The sequence below is a fragment of the Saccopteryx leptura genome, chromosome 6 (genome assembly GCF_036850995.1).
Source record: "Saccopteryx leptura isolate mSacLep1 chromosome 6, mSacLep1_pri_phased_curated, whole genome shotgun sequence".
NCBI classification, from domain to species: domain Eukaryota; kingdom Metazoa; phylum Chordata; class Mammalia; order Chiroptera; family Emballonuridae; genus Saccopteryx; species Saccopteryx leptura.
Window position 1 is genome coordinate 140,664,186 of NC_089508.1, and position 22,355 is coordinate 140,686,540.

The following is a 22,355-nucleotide window of genomic DNA, read 5'->3' on the forward strand; positions in this document are numbered from 1 at the left end:
GTCGGGCGCATGCGGGAGTCTGTCTGACTGTCTCTCCCCGTTTCCAGCTTCAGAAAAATACCAAAAAAAAAAGAAAAAAAAAAAGAATGCCATGGTCAACAAGGAGCTCTACTTTGCCCCGCTACACCGCGTGAATGAGGCTATTCGACTGAAAAGACCTGATCGACATGGTCAAACCATACTCCTTCACGACAACACCAGACCCCATGTTGCACAAGTCGTCAAAGCCGCACTCCAATTGCTCGAATGGGAGGTCCTTCAGCATCTGCCGTATTCTCCGGACCTTGCACCGACCGATTACCATCTTTTCCGCTCCCTGTCAAACCATATGAAGGGCGTTACCTTCGATAACAAAGAGGTCCTTAAAAACTGGCTCAACAACTTCTTTGACACCAGACCAGGCAATTTTTGGCAGAACGGCATCAACAAATTGGTTGAGAGGTGGGAAGAGGTTGTAAACAGCAACGGCGAATATATAATTGATTAACTTATTGATATAATTATTGTTTTTTGTTTAAATAAAAGTCTTCAGTAAAAATGCTACGAACTTATTCCCCAACCCAATAGTTGTGCTAGAATGCTGGTAAAGTTAGGCACTACCCATGAGTGTCTGGAAAGAGGTGCCTGAAGCTGATGGCAGCAGCCATGCTGAACTGCCAGTTGGAATGGAGACCTTGGAGAAATTGCAGACACTAGCTGTCAGGGAGGCTCCATTGCTCACTACAGGAAGAGAGAGCGTCAGAGAATTTTAAGTTTCAGGTAACGGTGGATATTGGTCATTCTGTATAGGAAAGAAGAGGGTAATGGGGGAAAAAAGATAAGTGAGATGCATAAATTCTCACTATGTTTGAAGGACGGCATTATCCTAAGGTTGGTGCTATCAGAAAACCTCTAATCACAATCCTCCCTGAGGTAGCAAAGCTCAAAAAGTTTATGATGGCTCTGAGTGATGACACACATTGCTGCTCTTCTGTATTAACTGCCTGAAATGTGCAGAAATGTGCAAAATACCCAAGTGTTTTGGTTTCCACAGTGTCCCATAGACCAGATGCAAGCACTCACTGCCTGTTCTGTCTTTCCCTTGATCCTGCACTTGTATTGATGTGTCTGTTCTTTCCTAAAATCAAAGAATTTTAGAACCAGCAGTTGCAGAGAGTCTCTGTTCTAACATTTTCATCCTATGAGTTAGGATCAGATAGGTCAAATAGACTTGTTCATATTCTTTCATTATGTTAGTATTATCACCAGGTTCCATAACCTAAGGATCCGACTTTCCTGCCAGGACTCTGCTCTGAGACAAAATGTGAGTGCAATAGAACTTCTAATACAGGTGCTTTTTTGTCCCTTAGAAAAATGCAGCTTTAACCCATGTAATCTTCAGCTTTTTTGTTTTGCCTGAACAGTACAAATGCTATTTGCTAGAATTCACATATAGCTGAGTTTAATTTGTAAATTTAAAGAGTTATTCTTCCTCTCTTAGAGTCTAGTTTCTGTCCCTACTTCAAAATGACTATCTAAGACTCAGGTTCTCCAGAAGTGCATCTGTTTTATTTTTAAATTTAATTCAATTTTATTTATTCATTTTTGTAATAAGAGAAAGAATGAGAGAGGGACAGACAAACAGGAAGGGAGATGAGAAATATCAATTCTTTGTTGCAGCTCCTTATTTGTTCATTGACTGCTTTCTCATATGTGCCTTGACCGTAGGTGTTCCAGCCGAGCCAGTGACCTCTTGGTCAAGCCAGCATCTTTGGCTTCAAGCCAGTGACCCCAGGCTTTAAGCCAGTGACCTTTGAGCTCAAGCCAGCAACCATAAGGTCATATCTATGACCCCACACGCTATCTGGCTACCACACACTCAAGGTGCTAAGCCCACGCTCAAGCTAGAGATCTCAGAATGTTTAACCTGGTTCCTCAGTATACCAGGCTGATGCTATATGCACTGTGCCACTCCTTGGTTAGGCCCAAGAAGTGAATTTAGAAAGAAAGTGTTATATAAACTCTCTGAGCTGTGGCTCACTCAACTATCAAATGGTTATAATAGCAGTAATAATTCAGACATCAATAAGTGATGAATTACATCTAATTTTATACAGGTGGAGATATTATAAGAACTGGAAAGACAAAGAGAAAAATCATGAAAAAAATCACAGAATTGGAAACAAAAATATAGATATCAATGAGAGCACAGGCATGCAGCAAGCACCAAAAAACAATAATTCACTAATAAATGAAGTTCTGTTTTATACATATAACATTTTAAAATTGAATATTGGTTATTTTATTTTAGTGAAACCAAAAATCAGCCGACAATGGCAGGTAACACTGAATGAATTCCTAGGCAGTACATATGAACAGAGAAGATATTCAGTAAAATATGCCCAACAAGCAGCAAAATGCAGTAAATGTGGGTGTGTAGGCAGCCCCAATGTTGTAGACCAATGGTAGTCAATCTGGTCACTACCGCCCACTAGTGGGCATTTCAGCTTTCATGGTGGGTGGTAGCGGAGCAACCAAAGTATAAATAAAAAGATAGATTTAACTATAGTAAGTTGTTTTATAAAGATTTATTCTACCAAACGTAGCGAAAATATGACATAAAGTACTTGGTAAGTAATTATTATTATATGATTTAACTTGCTGTAACTCTGCTTTATAAATTTTATAAAGTAAAGTTAGTTCCCTACTTTATAAATCACCATTACTGTGGAACCAGTGGGCGGTTCTATTTTACTACTAAACAGAGATACAAAAGTGGGCGATAAGTGTAAAAAGGTTGACTATTCCCGGTGTAGACAAATATTTCAATAAAAACTGGTATAAAACAGAGAGTAAGTAAATTAAGTGTATAGGAATTCCATTATTGCAATCATTCATGCTTTTCTAAATATTATCTGGCAACTAATAAAAAAAGTCTAATAGAAATATGTATTTTAATTAATATAAACACAGAACAAACAGAAAATAATTATTGAAAAGTATAAGGAAGGTTTTTGTGGTTATCTTAAAATATAGACTTTAATCATCTTCAACATCCTGGAAACTGTCATACTGAAAACCTAAAAAAACAAGTATTGCGAGAATCCAATTTTAAGAAAATTTAATTATTGAATCCCCAAGAGTCTCCACAGAACTGATTTAGATAAATAAACTCAGAGATGTGAAACTTGATATTTTCATTTTCTTCTTAGGGAGCTAAGATCTACAAAGAGGTGATGGCTGTTTATCAGTGTGCTGTGTGTGTTAGGAAGACAATAACTGTGAGGATAAACAGCAACTTTGACATGGAAACATCCTTATCAGACACAGGAATTACTCTTTCTTATTCAAGTTAGGACATGTCATTGTTAAAAAAAAATCTCAATTTTATGTTTAATAGACAAAGCATTGACATCGATTAAAAATAGGCATGAAATGAAACACAATCTTCTGTTTCCTCCAACCCCTGGATAGCCACCTTTGTGAGTTTCCTCTTTATAGGAAACATTATTTCTAAAAATATTTTTTAAATGTTTATGTTCAAAACTATCATGTGCCATGTGTGTTCAAAGAGTTATAGACAAGAACAGCTGAGTATTTTTTTTTTGTAAATTGCTTTTCCTAGTGATACCTTATTTTGGTCTTACTTTCCCTTCTAGTCTAGTCACATAAGCATTTGCTAAAATCAACTTAATTGTCCCATCTGCTGAGCAGACTAGACCCTACACTCTTCTTCTGCTACAATTGAAAATCTTTGGTTCCCCTCAACATTCTATTCCAACCACCTTTTTGGCTCTTGAGAGTTCCTCCAAGCTCTCTTCTTCATCCGTTCAGCTTCTGCTCCTTCATTCTTCTGCTTCCCCTTCCTCCTGGTGCCCGTTGACCTGTGCTGATGAACACAATCCTCAAGTTTCTTACACTTAAATGCTTGCCTCCCTATAGCCCATTACTCTCCATCTTCTCTCTCTGTTTTCTCTTCTCACCTAGTTTGGATAGAAAACTCCAAAATCAGGTGAATATTATAGTGTAAACAGCACTACACTGAAAATACTGACGTTGAACCATTACTCATGATAGACGATTACACGAGACATCTGGTATATATAGTGCTAGTTTTCTCCACCACCCCAGTTTTCTCTCTGCTTCTCTTAAAACATCTCAAGAAGTGTTTATTTCATTTTCTACATAGGTGCTCTTTTAAGACACTGTGTTAGAAAAGTTAGGGATTAGCAAGAATAACCAATCAAAATGGTGATTTAATAGATGAGGGAAAAACATATTTTGTGAGAGTCACTGACTTGTCCATGGTCACATAGCCAGTAAATATCAAAATCAAAACAAATCAGTTCTTCCAATTTCTAGATCAGTACTTTCCACCATTATTCTATGCTATTTTTGGCTCTACTGCTAAATTTAGGGGGAAAATATCTAATAAAACGTTAGAAAGTCTTTTTCCTTACCTGACATGATTAAAGAAGAGGTCAATATATCAGTAATAAATTCATTGGATGAGAAGACAATACTAGATGTCTGACTAGCTAGAGCCAAAGAGCACATGTGTCCAGTATAAAGGTTACTGGTGACACTGGCCACTGTCACTAGTCACTGGTCACTGGTTAATGGTACTGGCCAGTTGCGATGATCCAAATGTATTTACACATCCATGGAAACCCCATGATTCTCACAGGTGGTGGTTGGTTTGGTGGAGAATGATGTCACAAAGCAGTCAGTAAAGTTTAAAGGGCTGAGAGAGCCAATAGGTTGGTCAGATTGCCAACAAGAAAACAGGAATGGATGGAAAGAGCGGTAGGGGAACTAAACCAACACCTTTATGACTGAGCTCTGGAGTTTGACGTGATCGTCAATGAGACGTGTAATTATCTCAAGTTCCCCAGGCTCTTATGTTAGGGAAATAGTCTCATTATTCCTTAATGGCATTCATTAACATAATTAATTAGTAAATAATTATAATCTCTGTAATATAGTGTCTAAAATATATATTTATCATTATATATATTATATTATTAATATCTTTAGAAAGAAATGGGACATCTAGGTTGCACAATTACATTTGTCCTGAAATGACATCAGTCCACTTTTAGTGAATTTGCAGCAACATTTGAGGAGCAAAGGAATTGCATTCAGGAATTATTTTTGTCAATTTGTTAGAGTCAACTGAAGTTTGATGAGTGTGTTTTGTGGAGAATGATGTGGTCCAAGGCTCTTTTAGTTTGTTCTTGACTGCTCCCTTTCTTGGGCTGGGCTGGGCTTGCATCGGCCTTCTGCTCACTGTTTTCTTCTTCTTCATTTAGGCATTGTTTCTGAGAGCAGCTTTGATCGTGCATTCTTACACTCATGGATGTTGCTTTCTGTCAGCTTCCAGCAGCAGGCGTCTTCTTTTCAGTGTCCAGTGCTTCCCCAAATGGACTCTGCCCGTTAAAAGCAAATAAAAGCCTGACCAGGTGGTGGAGCAGTGAATACAGCATTAAACTGGGACTCAGAGGACACAGGTTTGAAACCCAGAGGTCACCGGCTTGAGCACAGGCTCATCTGGTTTGAGCAAGGCTCACCAACTTGAGCCCAAGGTCGCTGGCTTCAGCAAGGGGTCACTGGCTTGGCTGGAGCCCCAGAGTAAAGGCACATATGAGAAAGCAATCAATGAACAACTAAAGTGTCACAATTACAAGTTGATGCTTCTTTCTTTCTGTCTGTCCCTATTGTCCCTCTCTCTGTCTCTCTCTGTCTCTGTTACACACACAAAAAAGCAAACACAGTACCAAAAAGCTAGAGGTCAGCTGATGGCAAGCCTTTCCTCCTGCAGCCTTTGGTTGCAGTTCCTCTGCCTGTAATTTTCTACATCTGGTTCCTTGGGTTATGTAGTCACCCTGCCATTTTGCTCTCTCACATGTGAGGCAGTCACAAGATTTGCCTTTCTCATTCTCACCTAAACTCTATCCTGTGTGGCAGCTACTGTAGTCTCCTGCCCTCTAGCCAACAGGCGCTGTAGAATTTATGCCTCTAGGGTTCTCTGTCAGCCATGCTGGTGCCTGGCCTGGTAGAAAGAAGAGAATACTTAGACAAAGACAAGGACATTCGTGAGGAATAGGAACAGGGAAGGTGAAGGTGGACAGGAAAAAAAGATACATGTGGATTTATTTTTTAAATTTAAAAAAGGTTTTCTTGGTTTGTTTGTTTTTTATAAGAGAGACAGAGACAGACAGGAAGGGAGATAGAACAGAAGCCTCAACTCGTAGTTGTTGCACCTTAGTTGGTAATTGATTGCTTTCTCACATGTGCCTTTACTCTGAGGCTCCAGCCAAGTCAGTGACCCCTTGCTCAAACCAGTGTCCTTTGGCTCAAGCCAGCACCATTGGCATTCAAACCAACAACTTTTGGACTCAAGCCAGTGACCATGGCATCAAGTCTATGATCCCATGCTCAAGCCAGTTACCCCAAGCTCAAACTGGTGACCTCGGGATTTCAAACGTAAGTCCTTAGTGTCCCAGGTCAGTGCTCTAAACTCTGTGCCAACTGATGAGATCTGCATGTTTTTTCTTGATGACTTTACTTAGAAGTATCATGGTCTAACTTGACCTGATGGATGTTGTGGAGAATCAGCCGTTGTAGTGTTACATTGTGCACCCAAGCACAAGAACAGATGTGTGCAGTTAGCCTGGCGTGGCCTGGATTGCCTCTGTTTTTCTTTCCCCTGTTCAATCCTTTTTTTACTAACCACTGTTGTGACTGTGAGTGAGGGCTAATGACTTATACAGGGTGGAGCAAAAGTAGGTGTATGGTAGTTGCATAGAAAAAAGTACAGTAATTAATAATAGAAGAATAAACTCTATTTTGAGTACTAACAGCTGTAAACCTACTTTTGTAGTCCCCCTCACCCCCATATATAGAGTAAGTTGGTTTTGGGGAAGAAATCTATGGATCTAGGTCATTTTTCTTTGTTTTTGTTTGTTTTTAAGACAGAGTGAGAGAAAAGCATCAAATCATTTTTTTCAGAACTAGCACCCTAAAGGGCTTGATCCCGTGACCACAAACAACACTCTAGGACAGTGCTATTTCCACTTTGCCATTGGCTAGGGCACTTGTAATTTTTCTTTACAGTAAGCTTTCAGGGAAACCTAGATCAATCTACTTGGGGTCTTTTTTAGTACCAGTGATTGGGAAGATTATGATATAAGTGCCAAGACCCCACAGAACTCATTGATAGGATCTTCAGAGAAACATATTTCATCTATAGACCTACTTTTCTATGAGTCCTTTCAAAGATGATGTATGATGCTTATATGAGAAATTGTGAGGGGTGTTGCAGCATAGAGATATAGCTTAAACTTACAAGTTTTTTTAAAAAGTTTTTCTTCTTAGCTTTATGTCAGGTTCCAAGATACCAGTTTGTAACATGAAGTTAATAATCTGTGCTTAATATCTGCAAGCCATGCCACTGTCCTCTTTAATGTGTTCCCTGAGAAATCAAGGGGATGCATAGTCACTGTAACTTAGGATGGGTGGTGTAAGATTGGCGTAAATTGTGGTAACATAAAGTCTGGTAGCAATAATAAAATGTATACATGTTAAAATACTCAGTTCCAACATTCAATTCTATTAACAAACACTTAATTAGGATTTTCTGGCCCACCGCCTCCATAGCTATTTTCTTTCTATAGTTCCAGCCATTTAACTTTACTTCCTGGATCACCATCATCTTAAGCTCTACAAAAATATTAAATGCCAGAGGAGGAAACTAAAGAAGTTTAGTCCAACACACTGAAACTTAGAATCAAGCTCTACCCTGACCTAAAGACAGCCTTCTTTTTACATTTAGGGTTTTGTCTTGTCCCATGGACTAACTACCTGCATTTTTTATCCAATGGGATAATAACTAGGATTTGTCTTGATGAATCATACCCAGTTCATCCACCTCTTGACTATTTGTTATTCTCACTTTTGAATCATTAAAGACTGGAAACACTCAACCCCCCTATATGGTTGGTACATGGGCTCTACCAGATTTTGCTAGATTTTAGAGTGGCAACTACTTAGCTGTTTGGAGCTCCAAAAATCCCTTGCTCTTATTTTTTTGGTCCAGTGTACTATCTATCTATTAAGGCATTATATTACCTCATGTTGGATTTACTCCCATCCAAAGGCCCACTCTTTGCTAATTCTCATTCTTTTTGGAAACCCTATGGTGCCTAGAAGAGATTTTTCTTGTGTCAACTATAACTTAGTTTCTTCCCATCTCAAGCTTGTGTCTTTTAGCAAATTAGAAGCATAAGACCAATGCTGTTTTTCTAGTTTCAGATAATTTTATGTTACATTTTGTATTTTTTCATGTCTACAGATATTTGTACCAATAGAATTTTTTCACCATTACACACCTAAATTCCAAATGACTATTTTATGATTTAGGACCAAATTTGAATATGCCTAGTTGTAAGTTTTCAAATTGTGCTGTACTAACTTAGATATTTTTTTCTAAATAGCAATTTACTAATAGTAACTCATTTTTAATTACATGGAAGTTTTCAGAATTGCAAATGCTTATGGATATAAACTTGGTTAGAATATGATTTGTGCAGGAATGTTAAAACTAATGATCATTTGACCCATTTATTCATTCATTTATTCAATAATTGACCTTTATGGCCCTCAGTTTACCCAGATCTGAAATGTTTGTGGAGATTATTATTAATAGTGTGGATAGGATACATTCAGAAATTTGAAACTAAAAATAAAAAAACTAAACGCATTTATTATTATAATTATCTACATTTTAACCTGAAATTTGGTATTCTATTCTGCCTTTGGACCAATGTAGGACTTGCAGTCCTTTGCTGTTTCAGTCATAGCAAAATTAATAGATTTTCCCTATACCGGATACTTTGTGGAAATCTTAGACCTGACATCCACCTTTGCCTCAGTTACTTTTTGGTATTTCTAAAATCTAAATGCATACTACCTGACACATGATAGGAACCAAATAAAAAGTTCATTGTGAGTGGAAGTATACATTAACACAATATTTTCGGAGGGTAATACTGTATTTTTCAAAATGTTGAGTTTGTGTATCCTTCATTTTAGAAATTCTACTTCTAGGACTTTAGATATACTTTTATACATGTTTAAGGATGTTACATTGCAGCCTATCTGTAACAGAGGACCAAAACAAAAAAACTAAAAACAAAAGTCCATCAATAATGGACTGGTTCTATAAATTTTGGTGCTTACCAATGGGATACTATGTTACCATTAAAAACAATAGAATGGATGTACACTTAAATTGACTGGGAAACTTATAAAATTTTTATAGCCATACTGTTGTAGACTACAAGTGGCTAAATAAAAGCGTTTGTAAATTTGAAGCTTAGCAAAAGGCTAAGTACTCCCCCCTCCACCTCCATATTGGCTATGATGCTGAGTATTTGCACCCATTTCACTTGCTTGCTTAAGTTACTGGAAACAATTTACATGCCTTTCCTCTCACTCTTTATTCTAATGTTGGTTAATTTTGCTTATGCATGGTAGGAGGATTCCTGTTTATGCCTTGGAGAGTTCCTGTTTTTGCCTCAGATGTTTAACTTTGTATCCAAGACTTCCTTATTTGCATATGGCTATCTAATAAAACAAACTGAGGCTATGGGGCACTGGGATATTGCCATCAGCATTGAAGAGGCCTCCCAATCCCATTCTGTTTTCTCGATAAGTCAATTTTTTTTTAATTCCGCACCGTTCTCCCTCAAGACTTGGAATTATGAGCTGTGCTGCTTTGGGGCACATACTGTAGACTATGTGCAGTATGGGGTTTTATATAAAAGAGAGAATATCTGTAGTTGTACAAATAAATATTTATATGCACTATACAATGAATGTGAATGTAAGCACTTGGAAATTCTCTGGAAGGACCACACAGGAACTGGGGCGTGGGACATAACTTTCCTTTTTTTTTTTTTTTTTTTTAAAGATTTTATTGTGAACCTAAAATCGCTCTGAAAACGACTGTATTCATTAAAAAATATATATGTTGTTGGCTCTGAAATAACTAATAAGATCAATATAACAGAGTACACAAATAAGCCAAATACCTAAAGAAAATTTAGCAATAAAAGCCATTCTTTGTGTGTGTGTGTGTATGTGTGTACACATATTTAATCAGTATTTATGTGTGCCTGTTTATAGGCACTTCAGTTGGAGGTCCCTGCCTTCTGGGAGTTTATAGTCTCATTGGGAGACCAACATGAAACAAACACAGAAATCAGTATAACAGGAGCTTATTTTCTTCGCTTTAGTCTCTTTGGATGAAAGGATTGAAATATAGCTTGTAAGTTCCAGGAAAGTGAAAACTTTCCCTTGAAACTTATTCTATGTCAGCATCACAGGGCTTGACTAAGTGATTACATAATACAGGATTTTAAGCACAGCTTTGCGGTTTCATATTTCATTCTTTCTGACAGAGTTCTGATGGGAAATTTGCCCCAAAAGAATGCTTTTCCCCCTTGGAACTTTTTTTTTTTTTTTGGATTTTTCTGAAGTTGGAAACTGGGAGGCAGTCAGACAGACTCCCGCATGTGCCCGACCGGGATCCACCATGAAGCATACCCATCAGGGGTTGATGCTCTGCCCATCTGGGGCATCGCTCTGTTGCAACCAGAGCCATTCTAGCGCCTGGGGCAGAGGCCATGGAGCCATCCCCAATGCCCGGGCCAACTTTGCTCCAATGGAGCCTTGGCTGCGAGAGGGGAAGAGAGAGACAGAGAGGAAGGAGAGGGGGAGGGGTGGATAAGCAGATGGGCACTTCTCCTGTGTGCCCTGGCCGGGAATCGAACCGGGGACTCCTGCATGCCAGGCCAATGCTCTACCACTGAGCCAACCGAACAGGGCCCCCCTTGGAACTTTTTAACAGAATCTACAAACAGAATGAAGAGCTTGGACTGATTATTGATTTAACATAGTATATATACACTGCTATTACAAACCAGAGGTAAATGAAAATCTTAATTGAAAAGAACCTTCTTTCTGATACTATAATAATTCATAGTAATTAATTAATACCTTATGCTAAGGTGAATCCAGGCCTTCTGTCCCATGTGACAACTGAAAGAGGGAACCAAGTGGTTTCTTTAATTAAACATTCTTAATTGCTATCTCAAAATGAGATTAAAGTCATGAATTAAAGTACAATATTTGGCAAAAGGTCTGTATGTGCTTAAGAAAGTCTATAAGCTTCCTTGTTCTATATTTTGAAAAAATCAGCTTTTAGAGTAGTAGTTGCTGAAAAGGAAGGAAGGAATACTCATTATGTGTTTAGCATTTGTTTTAAGCAGTTTCCTGAGCATGTGTGTAAGCATCACAGTAACAAGTTGTTCTCAGAGGTGTATGCTTTCTTTTCCTACCATCTTTTGATGTGACACAGTAACCCATGTATTCTGTTGGCCCATGTGGCATATCAGTGGGAAGAAATTATCCTCCTGACCAGCTCCATGGCCTTGGGAAACAATAACACCTCCCCTGTGTTCATGCTTGTGTAGCAGTTTGCCACTTAAAAAGTACTTACCTTACCTTAGTGAATGGACCTCCCTTAGCTGATGAAGTAGTAGCACTAGTGATGTCTCCTGTGGAGTGCTTACTGTAAGCTCAGAGGACAAATTATTACAATTACGCATCTTACAGATGATGAAACAGGCTCAGAAAAGGAAGAATTAAAACTTGAAGTCAGTTATTCCTCTTTTTTTATTGTGAAATATACATAAAAATATTTTAATCATTCACAAGTGTATATAATTCAGTAGCATTAAATACATTAACAATGTGTGTAACTATCAGCACTGTCTATATCCAAAAATTTCTTGTAAGTGTTCATACATTTGTCCTTCTGTGTTTGGATTATTTCACCAAACATAATGTTTTTAAGGTTCATCCATGTCACAGCATGTAACAAAATGGCATTCCTTTTTTCTGGTTGAATAATCTGTGTGTATATACCACATGTTGCTTATTTATCTGTTGATGGACACTGGATTGTTTCTACCTCTGGCTGTTCTGAAGCATGCTGCTATGAACATGGGTGTAGAAATCTTTGTTCAGATCCCTGCTTTCAGTTCTTCTGGATGTACAGGTAGGAGTGGAGTTGTTAGACCATATGGTAGTTCTATGTTTAACCTTTGAGAAACTGCCAGACTGTTTTCCACAGTGTCTTCTTGTTTTTAAACAATCATTGTAAGTTTTAAACATGCATAGAAGTAGAAGAAAGTGAAGGAATTAGCCAAAAAACCTATATCCATACTGTTGTCTATGTGACAACAGTGGGTGTTAGCCAGAGGAAGGTGGTGTGGGCTTAGTGGAGTTGGGCAAAGGGCGGGGGCGAAGGGGACCAAAAGAGACTGCTTGGGCAGAGGAAAAGGGAGTTTTACTGAGGTTTCACTTGGAACCTGTATGGTTTGTGTAGCAGTGTCATCCCAATAAATTCAATTAATAGACAGTATTAAATTTACCTTATTTACACTCAGATAAAAATAAAAGTTGACATAATACCCTGGGTTTTGTTGAACAGCCATAAACTCATCCAGCTTTAATATTTATCAGCTGATACCTTCTTTCATCTATGCACTGTACTTCTCCCTGTATCACCCATTTCATATTATTTTGAAATGGACCCCAGATATCAGTTATATCATTTTACCTGTATATTTTTAGGGTGTATTCTTAAAACATAGAACTTTATTCCTTAATATCATTCTTTAATATTAAATATCCAGTCAGCATGCAGATTTACAGTTGTCTCTAAATCTTATTTAAAAATTGTTTTTAAGAGTTTGAATTAGGTCCAAATAAGGTCCACACTTTGCATTTGATTGTCATGTCTCTGAAGTCTTACTTAATCTATAGGTTTTCCCTCCATGTCTCTCTAATTTCTCTTCTTCAGTTTTATTTTTTGAAGAAATAAGGTAGTTTGTTCCATATGATTTTTTAAAAATTTTATTTAAATTTATTGTTTACATGGATTCTGGTGTCCCCCTGAATGCAACGCCCTAACCTCGTGTTCCCCTCAACATCCTCCTTGCCCCCCCTGCAGTGCCCTCCCCCCTTCCCTTCAGAATTTGCTTTTCTGCTCTCTATAACGCTGTGTTATGTGTATATAATTTCACCAATCTCTTTTCCTTCTCTGATCCCATCCTATCATCCCCTTTCCCTCTGTCTGTGTTCCCTCTGGTCCCTTTGATTCCTCCTCTGTCTCTATTCCGTTCCTCAGTTCACATTGTTCATTGGATTCCTCAAATGAGTGAGGTCATATGATATTTTTCTTTCTCTGCCTGGCTTATTTCACTTAACATAATAGTTTCCAAGTCCATCCATGTTGTCGCAAAAGGTAAGATTTCCTTCTTTTTCATGGCCCCATAGTACTCCATTGGGTATATATACCACTGCTTTATTTTTTTAATTTTTTTAATTTTTATTTTTATTTATTCATTTTTAGAGAGGAGAGAGAGAGAGACAGAGAGAGAGGAGAGAGAGACAGGGGGAGGATCTGGAAGCATCAACTCCCATATGCGCCTTGACCAGGCAAGCCCAGGGTTTCAAACCGGCGACCTCAGCATTTCCAGGTCAACGCTTTATCCACTGCGCCACCACAGGTCAGGCCGATATACCACTGCTTTTTAATCTACTCGGCCACTGATGGACACTTGGGCTGTTTCCAGATCTTCGCTATTGTGAACAATGCTGCCATAAACATGGGGGTGCATTTCTTTTTTTGAATCAGTAATGTAGTTTTTGGGATATATGCTTAAAAGTTGGATGGCTGGGTCAAAGGCAGTTTTGTTTTTAATTTTTTGAGGAATCTCCATACTGTTTTCCACAGAGGCTGCACTAGTCTGCATTCCCACCAGCAGTGCAGGAAGGTTTCCTTTTCTCCACATCCTCGCCAGCACTTATTATGTGTTGTTTTGTTAATGAACACCATTCTGACTGGTGTGAGGTGATATCTCATTATGGTTTTAATTTGCATTTCTCTAATGATTAGTGACATTGAACATTTTTTCATCTGCCTAGTGGCCATCTGTATGTCCTCTTTGGAAAAGTGTCTATTCATTTCTTTTGCCCATGTTTTGATTGGATTGTTTATCTTCCTGGTGTTGAGTTTTATAAGTTCTTTATAAATTTTGGATATTAACCCCTTATCAGACGTTTTGTTGAATATGTTCTCCCATTGTGTAGTTTGTCTTTTTATTTTGTTCATATTGTCTTCAGCTGTGTAAAAGGTTTTTAGTTTGATATAGTCCCATTTGTTTGTCCTGTCCTTTATTTCACTTGCCTGTGGAGATAAATCAGCAAATATATTGCTGCGAGAAATATCAGAGAGCTTACTGCCTATGTTTTCTTCTAAGATGCTTATGGTTTCACAACTTACAGTTAAGTCTTTTATCTATTTTGAGTTTATTTTTGTGAATGGTGTAAGTTGGTGTTCTAGTTTCATTTTTTTGCAGGTAGCTGTCCAATTTTCCCAACACCATTTGTTAAAGAAATTGTCTTTACTCCATTGTATGCTCTTACCTCCTTTGCCAAATATCAATTGTCCACAAAATTGTGGGTTTATTTCTGCATTCTCTATTCTGTTCCATTGATCTATCTGCTTGTTCTTACGCCAGTACCAGGCTGTTTTGAGTACAATGGCCTTGTAGTGTAACTTGATACCAGGAAGTGTGATACCACCCAGTTTATTCTTCTTTTTCAGGATTGCTGAAGCTATTCATGTTCTTATTTGGTTCCATTGGCATTTTTGGAATATTTGTTCTATATCTTTGAAGTATGTCATTGGTATTTTAATGGGAATTGCATTGAATTTATAAATTGCTTTGGGTAATATAGACATTTTAATGATGTTTATTCTTCCTATCCATGAACACAGTCTGTGCTTCCACTTGTTTGTATCTTCCTTGATTTCTTTTATCAATGTTTTATAATTTTGGGGGTACAAGTCTTTAACCTCCTTGGTTAAATTTATTCCTAGGTACTTTTGTTGTTGTTGCAATAGTGAAGGGGATTGTTTTTTTAATTTCTCTTTCTGACTGTTCATTGTTGGTGTATAAAAATGCCTCTGATTTCTGAATATTAATTTTATATTCTGTCACCTTGCTGAATTCCTTTATCAGGTCCAGTAGCTTTTTGACTGAGACTTTAGGGTTTTCTATGTACAATATCATATCATCAGCAAATAATGATAGTCTTAATTCTTCTTTTCCAATTTGGATGCCTTTTATTTCTTCTTCTTGTCTGATTGCTGTGGCTAGGACTTCCAGAACTATGTTGAATAAGAGTGGTGAAAGGGAGCACCCCTGTCTTGTTCCTGATCTTAAGGGGATTGCTTTTAATTTTTGCCCATTGAGTGTGATATTGGCTGTGGGTTTGTCATAGATGGCATTTATCATGTTGAGGTATGTTTCCTGTATTCCTTTGCTGAGAATTTTTATCTTAAATGGGTGCTGGATTTTTTCAAATGCTTTTTCTGCATTTATTGATATTATTACGTGGTTTTTCTTTCCATATGATTTTGATGATTGCATCCCCACATGTTGTAACCTATTTTTACTCCTTTTATTGTACATAGATAGTTCAACCTCTAGGCTTGATTAGAATCAGTCTTGATTTTTTTCCTTTTTGCAGGACAGTTTTGTAGGTGATGATGTGTTCTTCCATGGAGATATAACTGGTTGCCTCTTTCTGAAATATTAGCTGTCACTGATTATTGATATCTACATCATTAATTCAGTTTGAGCTTCAAAAATGATGAATTCTATCACTCTTTATTTATTGATTAGCTGGGTATATTTCTACTCAAAGAAGCTTCCCCTCATTACCTATTTGATTGCCAAGTTAGAGAGGCATGATTCTTTAGTTTAACATTTTTCAAAATAGTGAACTGATTCACTAATACCCTCCAGGGATAACCAGTTACATTTAATTTTATTTATTTTTTGTAGCTTTAGGGACTTGATTGCAGTTATTACTCTTATTGAGGCACCAATCGAGGTCCTATGTTTGGCCAATTGGAGCTTCTCAATTTGGCTCCTGAATCCTTATGTCATAATATCAGTTGTTTCTATGCTTTTTCAGTGGTAACAGTTAGCAGATGTTTTTGTACATTTGTTTTTAATACACAATACATCATAATTCCTACTGATACTTTTCCATTAAATTCAAAACTAAGGATTTTCATTTAATTCTTCTGGCTTTTATCAATATCTGCTTTTTCCCCTCCCTCCCCTGATAAGAATAGCAGTTCTCACCAGTGCCTGAAGTTTGCTGTATCTCACAATGGGAAACCATAGTTCTTCCAACTCTATTATACTTATATCACAGCTGCCTTATGGATCTTGAAATGTAAAATACTGGGTAGAATTATTTATACAATTTTTAGTTACATATGCATTCATTCACATGAATTTTGCTTTCAGTTTTATATATCTATTTACTATCCATTCTGTCAATTTAATAGAAATTAAGTGACACTTCCTGGTTGAAGCAGCTTTGGGGAAAAAATGGCTCTTTTATCAGAATTACTGACATATGAAATTTCTTATACTCTCTTGGTTTACATTCTGGCCAATTTAATTAATTTTTTAATTCTTTCCCTGCAAATTAATAATATTCATTTTTATGGTTTTGCTTCATAGGACTTACCAGAAACTATTCCTTACTTAAAGATTTATACAATCAGTCATCAGGTGCCTGATGGTGACACTATTTCTAAATTCATATGTGCTGTTAAGGGCTTCTTGAAGGAAAATGAAGATAATAGTGAGTTCGTTATCTTTCTTACCTGCACTTTGGTATGCATTTTTAGTGGGGCTATGGATTTTTAATACTTCCTACATTAGGCTTGTTGTATTTGATGATGTGTACATATCAGGTGGTAGTAATAAAATGTTTGTCTTTTTATAGCTACAATTAAATAATTTAGTTTGGAAAGAGAATTTAGTGAATAACATGAACTGAACTTGCTCATATCATTTTAAAAATATTTGGATAGGAAATATATAATAAACTCAAATAAGGGTTTTTTAAATTTATTAAGAGGTGAGGTAAGTATGTAGAAGGAAAGTTTAGAATCTTAGTGTTTTAGAGTATATAAAAGAGAAAACAAAAGACAGGATTGGAGTGAAACAGATCCCTAATAGCAGAACAAAACAGAGTGGATTAGTGAAGTTGCACTGTCATTATATGTACTTAAAATTTTTTCTCTGTCTACTTTGGGTACAAGTAAGGAAGGTTGTAAACACCTCTTATGATGCACTTGCTCCCTGTGCTGTAAGTTCCTCCTTCAGGTGCCAGGCTCACTGAAGAAGAAGACAACCCTACACAATCCACTCCCTAGAACTGGTAGAGTAAGATAATAAATTGTTTGAATAAACACTTGAGAGCTTTTCGGGCTTATTATTAGGGTATGTGGATTTAAAGGTGAATAACAGTCTTTGTTCATTAGAAATTGACACTTATCTAGGAACATAAATAAGCAGTAAATATAAGTCAGTGAGTTAATTATAATAAAAGAATAAATTAAGTGCACTGGGAATTTAGAGAGATTGAGGAAGGCCTTACTGAGGAGTCAGTGTTTGGGCTGCGCTGCAAGGAACAGGATTTGACCAAATTGAGGAAAGGACAGCTCAGATATTGGGAACAGGTACAAAAGAAGGGCTTGAACATGTGTCGTGGAGGGTCAGTCTCTGGTGTCACCAGAGGGTAGTGTGAAAGGGCATAGAATTCATGTATTCATTTTCAACAAATATTTATATAATGCCCTCAAAGGTGAGTGACATCACTGTTCTAGGAGATAGGAACAGAAAAAAGTTCTTCTTGTCCTTCTATATTTCATATAATAGTGGCAGAGAGACAAATAAATGAGTGAATGTGTGGAATGTCAGATGGTGTTAAGTGTTCTGGAGAATAACAGAACAGAATAAAGAGGTGAGACAATGTGGCAGATGACCAGAAATTGATCTATTATGATGTCAATTTAGCAGCACCTTAATGGAAGGAAGGAACCAAGCCATTGGATATCTGGGGAAAGCAGGGTAGGTAGTGTTCTAAAGCAGAGGGAATAGTGAGTGCAAAGTCCCTGAGGCTCAACTCTCCTTGGCACGTTTGAGGAATAGCAAGGAGGCCAGTGTCATTGGAATGGGGAGAGTGAATGAGATCAGAGCAATACAAAATGGGATCAGAGATGATGGCAATGGCCTACATGAGGGAGGTGGCTCATGTAGGTCCTTGTAATTCATAGTTCAAATCATTGTGGACTTACAGTTCAGTTGGAAAGGCAAATTGATATCTGTTTATTAAGAGTCTAAATACTATGCTCTGCATTTGGGTTTTATTCTTTCAACAAGGTAAAAACCCATCCAAGTGTCTATGTTAGAAAGATGACATCTTCCATATGGAGGATCATGAATCAGAAGAGATTATCAGTGGGGAAGTAGTAATCCAGACTGGAGATGCTGAGTATCTTTCTACCAGATAGTACCTACTCACAGGAACATGTTTTGCAGAAATCAGTCGCTTGCTATTGTTTGTAATTTCTCACATAATTTTAAAAATGACAGGCTAATAAATCTTATGACATAGTGGGAGAAAAGTCTTAGAAGTGATTCTTGTGTTTGTTCTGTTTGCCTGCTGCGTAGCCTGCACTTACATCTCCAAGTCTTGCTTTTTCATTGTAAACTACCACCAGGGCTCTTTACGGTAGGGCGTACCTCACAGGGATCATGAAGCCATGGCAGGTGATGGGCAGAAAATGAGGGAAGTTATGGTTGTGTCTTGGGAACTCAGGAATACTACAGAAACTGTCTTTTTTTTTTTTTTCTTTTTTTTTTTACGGGGAGAGATAGATAGGGACAGACAGACAGGAAGGGAGAAAGAATTTCATTTTTCTTACAGCTTGTTTTTTTTTTTTTAATTCCCTTTTTCTAGATGTAATCAGTTACTGATGAGACAAATGATTTTTTTCAGTAAAGATTTATTTTAATGTAAGTACCTGAGCAGGCCTTCCCTAGGTTCCACTATTGCATCTAATTGGAGACTATGCACAATTTCACAGAGACAATGAATTTTGATTTTATATTAGATGATTCTTTATAGTGTGTTCCTAAGAAAACACACTTCTCTTCAGACTTATTTATTCTCAGGTTGCAGTCGTGTTTTGGTAACTCAGAAATGTTACTCTGAAAATTGTATAACTTTTTCTAGGGTATGTGCTTCAATTATTTAACTCTACATTCTCTGTTTTATAGACAGACTTATTGGTGTCCACTGCACCCATGGTTTAAACAGGACTGGCTACCTCATCTGCAGGTGAGTGGTAACCACTACAGGCAGGTCACATCTAAGTTTTGTTTCAATGCTGATATCAATTATTTGCAAAAAATGCAATCATTATAGAAATGTATGGAGTAGAAAGCAATATTGCCCACCACCCAGAGATTATCACCAGTAGTAATTTAGAGCATATTTTTTCAGACTTTAAAAATGTATATATATTAGTGCATATTTTTTTCACACTTGGAAAATACAGATATTAACATATGCATGTAATTTAATGGTATGAAAATATAGGTATTTAGTTTTATAATTTAATGTATGGCAAACATCTTCCTATGGAAGATCTGGTGACCTCATTCTTTTTAAAGGCTGCATTGTTCCTTTGTTTACTGATGAAGATAAAATCAGAAGATTTTGATATTATAAAACATTGAAATAATGAACATTCTTCTATGAACATCTTTAACTATATATGTATGCTATTGTCTCAGCTAATTTTTCACTGAGAGGGAATTTTTTTTTTTTTTTGAGAGAGAGAGAGACACACACAGTCAAGGACAGACAGACAGGAAGGGAGAGAGATGAGAAGCATCAACTTATAGTTGCAGCACTTTAGTTGGTCATTGATGGCTTTCTCATATGTGCCTTGACCAGGGGGTTACAGTCAAGCCAGTGACCCCTTGCTCAAGCCAGCGATCATGGCATACTGTCTGTGATTTTATACTCAAGCCGGCCACCGCAAGCTCAGGCAGGTGATCCTGCGCTCAAGCTGGATGAGCCTGTGCATAAGCCAGCAACCTCGAGGTTTTGAACTTGGGTCCTCAGCATCCCAGGCCATTGCTCTAGCCACTGTGTTACCACCTGGTCAGGCAAGAGAGAATTTCTTAATGAAAAACTTGATGCTTATATTCTTTTCTGTGGTTGTTGCTTCAGTATCCTGATTTGTGTTTGTTTATTCAGAAAATATTTATTGAGCATTTGTTTTTGTAAGCACAGTGCAGGGTGCTAGCAAAAAGACTTGTGAGTTTGTGAGCAAATACACTTGACCGGCCCTTTGGGAACCCAGCAGTCTAGAGAGAGAATAGCTATTCACGAATCACAGAAATGCATATAGAATTAAACTTTGACAAGTGCCAAGGAAGAGAGGGACATGGTATTAAGATGCATATTAATGGGGAAGATTTGACTTCTCTGTGGATATTAGAGAAGCTTTTTGTAGGGAGGTTTGATCTGCTATCTGAAGGAATAGTAGGTATTAAGAAGACAGGGGCATCAGGGAGAGAATTATGGGTATAAGGAAAAGTAAAGACCCAATAACGGGGACTGGCCAGGAAGGCTAGGCTGTGGTGGAAATATGGCATTAAAAAAGAACTGGAAATATCAGTAGGATCTAGATCATGCAGGCTTATACTTAAGGTTTTTTACTTTATCTTAAGTATTGTGAGTCGGGGGCACAGAGAGAGAGATCAGCAGGCGAAATTATCAAGGACTAGCAAAGGACCACCACTTGCTCAGGCAAATGGCCTGGAGTTCACGTTGTGTTCTAATTTTATTCACAAGACTTCAAAAAGCTTGTTTACTGAGAAATTGGCATAACATCAAGAGTAACTTTTACTTAAAGATACATAGAGTGCACCTGCAAGATAGCTTAGTAACAACATAATATCAGAAAGCATTAATTGCTATTGCTTCTATGGATCCCATAACATTCCTCTCCTTATCTTAAGGGATAACCTTGGAAAGTACAGAAATCTTATGAGAATGTTTTACTGAGAAAAGCCCAGCAACTGCCTTCTGTCACATAGACCTGTTTCAGTGACCCGCCTTCAAGTCACAAAATAATTTTTTTGGCAAAACATTCATTTCTTGTTGGCTGTGTTCCCATCCAAGGCCATGCAATGGGTTATTCTGCTACATTTCCCCCTTTTTATTTATGCTGAATGTTATGAAGAATCACAGAAAACACAGCCTTCTGTCGTTCATCCCTTATTTCTCTTGCTTTGATTCATTGACAGACTACATATAAAAGAAACATAGAATTAATACTATTATAGAAAGTCCTACAGTGAATCCCAAAAATCCTTTAATATATTCAATAGGATTTAATTGAGATAAATTATCCATTAACCCCTTCAATATAGGTTGACCTGTCCAAATTTCTAATTTTCTTTGAAAAGCTTCATGAATAAGTTTTTGTAATTCAGTGATTTCTTTAGTCATGTTATCATGGTTTAACAAATGTCTCTTAACACGTTCCTATGGAAAAGCTGTTTGATTATATTCTACGGGTGTTTTACAAAAACTACTTTGATTCCAATCACACTTTAATTTAATTTGATTTTTTAAGCTAGATAATTGATCTCCTAGCATGATCACAGTTTCTCTCAAATCAGTGAGTTCATTTTGTATTTCAGTATCAATTTGACGTTGAGAAGACCATAACTTTTCAGAATTTTCATGCCAGGTATTTACAAATTCAGCTGTCTGAACACACTGTTGTAACACTGTCCCAGCTGCTGCAGCAGTGGCATGATAGCAATCAATCCCATAACAATGGCTATTATTAATCCTACTAGCCTTTTGCCTCTTTTTAATAATTGTTTAGCTACCAAATCCAATACTGGTGTAGCAGGACTATCTTGCCAGAATTGATTCATTTGTATAGGAATCCATAAACCAGTCCTGGCTCTTAGAAGGTAGATACTGTCTCTGCTAAAGTTTAATGAGAAAGGTTTATTAATACATGTGTACAAAGAACAATTATGACAAAAATAGTTCCATTACTATTATTCCAGACTATTTCCCCAACTAACATGGCGTAAGGCAAAGGAACACAAGCTTGTATATAAAAAGTTCTATTAACAGTAAAAGAGGACGTCAGAGTAATGGCGGGGTAGGAAGCGATACCGATAAATCTCCCCCAAAACTCAACAAGATCTTCAACCAGAAACAGAAAAACCTATCCTTGGAGCCTCCAGATGTTTTGCAATACACCCGAAGGTATGGTCGAGCGAAAAATTGGCTAAATATATAACCAAACCCCGAAGGAAATAGGGAGT

At 37.2% G+C, this 22,355-nt stretch overlaps 1 pseudogene; it reads left to right on the top strand.

Annotated features, from left to right (window-relative positions):
• The first annotated feature begins 602 nt into the window (after positions 1 to 602).
• The window catches only part of LOC136377184 (RNA/RNP complex-1-interacting phosphatase-like), a 51,734-nt pseudogene continuing 29,981 nt past the window's right edge, over positions 603 to 22,355 (top strand).